Below are 7,836 nucleotides of genomic sequence, written 5' to 3' on the forward strand. Positions count from 1 at the left end.
CTCAAACATTGTGACTCCGGGCCCTTTAAAGGGGGAACAAATCAGTTGACCAAGAAATGCTAGAGAATGGTTCATGAGTTCCTAATAATGAGCCAAAAGGACATGTTAGTTTATAATTAGTGCTGAATTCTTCTAGTGCAAACTGGTCCTCTTGCGGGGGGAGGAAGTGGAAGGATGATGGCAGCAGAATGGGGAAACAGGACAAGAAAAACTGGCTCTGCAAAGTTGCAGTGTCATTTACAGTAACAAAAAGTAAGCAGCAATGCAAAGAACAGGAACTGAAACTGCAGGTAGGGAAAAGTACAGAAGGTTAACAATTTGAGTCACTTTCAAATTGTGGTCAACAATAACTTTGAGCCTAACCCAATTTGTTATGGCACAAGCTTTTGTAGACAGAAGCCCATTTTATTCATCATCATATATATTCATCTCATGTAACAATAAATCTGTAGGAGTGGTGTTCAGTTTTCTTCAGAGTAACGCCACTAAAATTAAGGAATATGACTAAATTAGGCCAATTAATTTCAATGTGTCTATTCTGAGTAAAACTTAGTTGAATGTCATTCCATGTCTTTAAGGAACCAGATTGTCGGGAACTGCTGACCATTGCTCCATGGGGCAAACAGGGTCAATGCATTTTAAAGCACAAAACCAGCTAAATACAAGATTCTCAAGTGGCATAACTCAATTAACTTGTTTGAGCATATTGCACCGAACCTGGCCCAACTGCAATGGCTGCCAATCAGTTTCTGGGTCCAATTCAAAGTGCTGGTTTTGAGCTATAAAGCCTTAAATGGCTCAGGACCATAACACCTCATGACCTAGTTACAGGTATGTAGCCATGTTGGTCTGCCGTAGTCAAAACAAAATTAAAAAATTCCTTCCAGTAACACCTTAGAGTCCAGCTAAGTTTGTCATTGGTATGAGCTTTCATGTGCATGCTTTCGTGAGCAGGTATCTGAAGAAGTGTGCATGCAGATGAAAGCTCATACCAATGACAAACTTAGTTGGTCACTAAGGTGCTACTGGAAGGAATTTTTTTTATTTTGTTTCGACCTCATGGACCGCCTCTCTCCCTATGAACCAATCTGGACCCTGCAATCATAATCTGAGGCCTTTCTTTGTGTGCCTATTCTAGAAGAGGTCCGGAGGGTGGCAACGTGAGAACAGGCCTTTTATGCAGTGGCTCCCTGTTTGTGGAATGCTCTTCCCAGGAAGGCTCACAAGGATATGCCTTCATTACATTTCTTTAGGTGCCATGAGAAAATATTTTTCTATAACCAGACCTTTGCCCAATCCCATGTTCTTTTACATGTGTGTGTGTGGGGGGGGTTATTGGTTTGTTTTTGTTTTACAGTGGTACCTCTGGTTACGAACTTAATTCGTTCCAGAGGTCCGCTCTTAACCTGAAACCGTTCTTAACCTGAGGTACCACTTTAGCTAATGTGGCCTCCTGCTGCCGCCGCATGATTTCTGTTCTTATCCTGAGGTAAAGTTCTTAACCCGAGGTTAAGCGGAGTCTGTAACCCAAAGTGTTTGTAACCCAAGGTATTTGTAACCCGAGGCACCACTGTATTATGTATTTTGTGTTCTCATTTTGTATTTTTATGTGGCAAACCATCCTGGGATCTTTGGATGAAGAGCGGTATACAAATTTAATAAATAACAATAAAATAAGAAGATCCCAGCAGAGCCATTTGGGGGGGCGGGGGCGAGACTGTACATGGGATGGAGGCAGCGGAGAAAGCCCTATTGCATTGCAAAGATCCTTACACGGGTTTCCACTGGTTGGGCTCATTACTTGTATGCTGCCCATAATAAACACACAGGAAGCTGCCTTATACTGATTCAGACCACTGGTCCATCTGGCTCAGCTGATGTCTACACTGGCAATGGCTCTCCAGGGTTTTCAGACAGGGGTCTCTCCAAGTTCTAATTGGAGATGCTGGGGATTGAACCTATGTTTATGATGATAATGGCAAATGAACCTTTTTTAAAAAAAGATTAACAGGGATTGTGCCATTTATTTTTATATGAAATTGAAACAGTAACTAAACAAGAGTTTTGTGAAAAGTTCTGTTGTGTCCCAAAGCACTGGTATAATTAACTAGCCTGCAGCTGTGTTAGCAACAGTGGAAGTGACCATGGGCACTGGAATCCAGGAAGGCAGAAAAAAGTCTCTCGCTGGCATTCTGGGCGTGTCTCAAACTTTGTCTTTTAGCTCAGCATCACTTAAAACGCTTCTCCTCTTTTGCCTTTGGAGTGGATAGAATAGGATACAGATGGAGCTGGCAACTGGGGCAGGAGTGCTCCTTGTCCTCTTTCTGCTCGCGACCTTGTCCTTCAAACTTCACAAAGCTAGAGGCCAGCTACCTCCAGGACCCACTTTGAATACAGGCTCTTTCTGGGGAACCTCCTGCAGAAAGATGTCCTGCCTCTACACAAAACCTTCCCCAAGGTTAGTGCAAGGCTTTGCAAGGCTTCGACTGGACTCCTTTCCCAAAAAAGGCAGAGAATAAGAAACAGCTCAAGAAGCAAAGACGGAAATAAAGGCAGGAGATAAATGCATATGTGAGATTTCCAGTAATATTAATTCTTTTGTGCCACCACCTAATCCAAATGCTCCTTGGTTCTATTCTCATAACTACCCCATAATTTGGGAAGCATTTTCAAGATCCATTAAGATGGGATGGGTGAGATTTGTTTCACTTTAACGCATCCAGCTGGCATGATTGAAGCTCTCTCCACTGCCACCTTCCTTTGATGGCATTTGGAGCATTCTTCCAGCCTGTATTTAACTCTCTCTCTCCCCCCTTTGTTTCTACTCTCAAGGTAAATTCATCAATACTTGTTAGGACGCCAACAAGTCAGTGCGCTGAAGAGCAGCAGTCAGGGTCAGATAAAGCCGAAGTACACAGTCCAGGTCAAAGCCAGCAGTCAGGTTCAGATAAAGCCGAAGTACACAGTCCAGGTCAAAGCCAGCAGTCAGGTTCAGATAAAGCAGAAATACACAGTCCGTTCAGTCAGGAAGCCGAGGTCAGGGGAGCCAGGAGTCAAAATGCCGAAATCAGGAAGCCGAGAACAGGATTGGTCATGCACAAGGAAAACTGGGGACTTCTCCCAGTCATTGAAAGTGTTCATTTATGCAGAATGCTCCTTTTATGAGCAAACATTCTCCTGCATTCTGAAGGACACAGGCTTTCCATGTTAGTGAGAACCAAGTCACTACTCTACACAAGGGTTACCACCTAGCCTGTATAATTGTTAGGATGCCGACAAGTCAGTGCGCTGAAGAGCAGCAGTCAGGGCCAGATGCAGCCGAGGTACGCAATCCAGGTGAAAGCCAGCAGTCAGGGTCAGATAAGGCCGAAGTACACTGTCCAGGTCAAAGCCAGCAGTCGGGTTCATATAAAGCCGAAGTACACAGACCAGGTCAGTCAGGAAGCCGAGGTCAGGGGAGCCAGGAGTCAAAATGCCGAAATCAGGAAGCCGGGAACAGGGTTGGTCAGGAGTCAGAATACAGGAATACACACACTATGAGTGTTTCAACTTATGCCTTCAAACACGGCAGTTGCAGACACTGATTGACTCTTATCTTGCCTTCTCTTAAGTATCTGACTCACTCCCACGCTTTCTACGAGCTGCAGCTGTTTCTAATGGCATCTTTCGTTTTTCCGCTCGGCATTGTAGAGCTGTGAATGGGGTGTGTGTGAGGAGGCTGGCTGGTCCCCTCCCTGACTGGGGCCTGCTTCTGACTCAACTTCTCCCTCTTCCTCCTCTTCTGAGGAGTGCCTCCACCAGTCTTCCCCCAGCATGAATTCCTCACATTCCTCTGTGGGTGCCACTTCGTCAGGGGGGCTGTGCCACCACTCTTCCCCCTCATCTGTCTCAACCCTGACACCTGTATTCTCCAGAGTGGCTGTCTTTTACTTTTGCGGGGGAGGGAACGCAGGTGATCTGGTCACATATCGCCTGATAACACATCTTTTGGGGCCATAAGTCAGAAGTTCTCAATACAGTACACACTTGGTCTTAGTAAATCTCCCCAAGTGCATTTAAGGGTACACAAACAGTCCCTCTGGGACAAACCACAGCTCATGGGGGTGGGGTGGGAGTTTTTATAGTGCAAGAATGGATAGTTACTCCCCCTCCCCATGCTGCAGCTGCCCCCATGCTGCTTTTAAAAGTGAAAATCATAATAATATGCAACAGTTCTGCAACCAAACAATGTTTACCAAAAAGCATATATTGGAGGAAAGTGTGCCTAAAAATGAATATATTTGCAACTATAACATACAAAGATGCATTACAGTAGGGAAAATTGATTGCAAAAATGTGATTAGTCAAAACTACATATAGAAATTAGTTTATTAGGGTAAATTCTGCCTAAAATGCTGATGAGGTTTGACAAATATATTTTTAATGACAAATTGTAGCAAAATATAGGCAGCTGAATTTAAGAGTGGAAAAATGAAAAAAATGAGAGGATTGAAATTGACAGAACTTTCCACTCCTACTTCTTAGAGTGATGAAAATTAAAACTTAATCCTGTTGCCTAGGCTGCTCACTGAAATGTTAATCCAAGTAGGCAGAGGAATAACAGAGCTCTTACAAATGGTAACCTTTATAGTCTAACATACATTTAATGGTTAATGAAATACCTCTGCATTCATTATTGTGGGGCTATCACATTATCTCAATGTACTGGCTACATTATGTTGCTTCTGAGAAAATGTCTCTACACACACATTATAATTTGAGGTGACTCCTCAGGAGTCAAGTGTTTACTGGGTACCATAAATGTCTCCAGTGATGAACTAGTTCTCTTTCCCTTTCTGTCTTCTAGGGAAGAGGGCCTGCCCAGGAGAGGCTCTGGCCAAGATGGAGCTTTTCCTCTTCATTCCCACCCTGCTCCAGAACTTCACCTTCCAACTGGTTGCAAACCCCAATGAGGTGGACATGAATGCCATGTTTATTGATTGCAAAGGAGAGGGAAAGCACCGCCTGTTACGAGCCATCAGACGTAAGAATGTGAAATGAGAAGGAAATCCATGATTCCAGAAATACTCAGATATCCAGAACTTTGTCTCCTTGTCTCTGTGTGTCTGTTTCTCTGTCCAAAAGCTTCAGAATTGTACCAGAGTGGAAAAGCGGAGGGTGTGGACTCTGCTGAGAGTCATCAAGTGTGACACACGGCATTATGGTTATTCTAATCTTGGGGTTCTGATGTCACACAGCTCCTGCTGAGAGTCCTATCACTCTTTCCTTGCCTCTAGTGGACCATTCCAAAATCACAACCCTGACAATGCATTTTGAATACAGTGGTACCTCTGGTTAAGAACTTAATTCATTCCGGAGGTCCCACTGTATACAGTAAGCTTCATACAAGAACCCATACCTAATTTTCTTTGTTGCCTCTCTCACATGTAACCATAGATCAGCTTCTGGCTAGCAGTTATCTGTGAGCAAATAAACGCTTTATACTGAGTTAACAAAGTGAATGCTAATCTTGTTTGTCTGGTTTCAGTTGGAAGCTTAAAACTGCATACAGGTTGTTGAGATATTTCAAATGAGTCATTGGCAACAGATTATTGTTTTTTAATCTTACTGGATTTACCCTGGATTGAATTGAGGGGGAATATGGGTGGCATGTGTTGTGTGCAAAAAGAAAAAAGAAAAACTTGAATGCACGAGGAACACTGATCCCACAATCAGAACCCAACTGAAAGCAATGAAAGCCTGTGAATGGACATGCCAAACAAATATAATACTTATCTCTCTCCTCTGCACCTGCTCAAGAGGCAGTACCCCAAATTCCTCAATTCTGTCTATTTAAATCTCTGAAGAAGAAAATAACTCTCTCTGTTTCAGTATATCTGAAGAAGTGTGCATGCACACAAAAGCTTATACCCAGAACAAACTTTGTTGGTCTCTAAGGTGCTACTGGACAATTTTTTATTTTATATCTATATCTCACAGACAGGTAAGTGACAAGTGGTCAAAGGGGAAAAAAATTCGGAATTAGAGGAAACCAAGACTACTGTAGGGGGACCAGATTCCTTCATAAAGTGTGAACATGATTTAAAGTCATTTTCACAAAGACACAAATGGAATATGTAGTACAGGCTAGGAAAAGGCACAAATACATGGGAAAAAATGCCAGCATGGCTGAACAATAAACAAGAAGATGTGGAAAAACTTGGCCAAAATAAATAAATAAATCATTTCATTTGTATGCTGCCTTCCCAAAGTTAAAACCATGCTCAAGGCAGCTTACAACGTACAAAAAATACATAAGTACAAACATAACAAAAGTAGTCATAAACAATAAACAGAACATCAAAAAATATACAACCTGAACCTTTAAATAATAATAATGAATCCATTGATTTAGACAACTATTAAGATATTTTAACAAAAATAGGTACAGTGGCTCTTCAGATCAAGTAGCATGTTTTGGTCTACAGGTAGATATCACTGGATGCCATTTTGAATCAAAATGGTGGATGGAACCTTTCAAAAGTGCACTGATTGCCAGTAAAGGGTTGCTGTTGGTTTCTTAGAATTCCCAAGTAATGCCAGCAGTCCCCACTACCTGATTGTAAGAAAAGCCAGTAAGAGATTTAAGATTTAAGAATAAACACTAGTAAGTAATAGTAACATGGTTTTACCCATCTCAAGGCTTTACAATAAAGTAGAACACAGGTTTTAAAATATATAAATACAGCGTTTAAAACCACCCAGAGAAAGAGTAGGTCCGTTAGTTGACAAACGTGTGATAAAGAGAGCTTAAAGGGAGGCGGAAATAAATTCTACTTAAAAGTAAGCCAACTCTTTGCATCAGTCTTTAGGTGCTCAGCCATGTTCCCGTGGGTACCGCAAGCCATATACCACAGCAATCTTGCAGCTGCCTACAAAAGGCAGACAGCTTTGGACTGAGTTCTGTGTCTTAGTAGCCAGCTACTGTTTCCTGCTGAAGAGTGGCTCCACATACCTCTGAAGCTATTGGTCTAGGAAAAAGTCTCCAAAGCCACTTCAAGGCAACCTGTTTATTGAACATTCACACTGATTTGTTTGCACAAAGATTGCTTGGAACCTGCACAATGCCCACTATTTGTTGAGCATTCATTTGGATTTTGTTTGCACAGAGGTTATGCAACGTCCACTATTTATTGAGCATTATATGAGTTTTCATCAATTCATCACTACCTCACACTTCTTAGTGCATTTTCCTGTTACTTTCATACCTTCCAACATTCCTCTGATGAAAATAGGGAGTCCTATTTTTCATAATAATAATAATAATAATAATAATAATAATAATGCCCCACCCATCTGACTAGGTTGCCACTCTGGGCAGCTTGGAGGGTCTGCATTTTTCTTACTGCGAAAAAATATGAGTGGGTGTTTTTTTTCTTAAGTGAGCTTGCTGCAGAATAACACTTTAATCCACTTTTGCAGCCCAAACCTAAATGTGCTAATATATGATTGAATCTCTCGCACAGAATAGTGACCACCTGGAAGCAAACTAAATATGATGGAAATGTAGTAATAATGCAATAAGCACACAGACCTTATTACAGATTAGTGACTGGTTTCAAAACTGAACACAAAGCAGACAGTTGGAAGGAATTAATTGATTTCACAGTGTAAGGGATGTAAACAAGAGTGTGATGTACCAGAGGTCTCCTTTGCAATTATTGCTACTGAAATAATTCATAAAATGATTTGAAGTCAGATGATGCCAAACTCCTTTAGAATGGTAAAATCCCAAGACTGGGAAGAGGGCCAAAAGGAATTCCTCAAACTGAAAGCATAGAGAGATGAGACTCTGTG

Source organism: Zootoca vivipara, chromosome 2, assembly GCF_963506605.1.
Source record: "Zootoca vivipara chromosome 2, rZooViv1.1, whole genome shotgun sequence".
Lineage (NCBI taxonomy): Eukaryota > Metazoa > Chordata > Lepidosauria > Squamata > Lacertidae > Zootoca > Zootoca vivipara.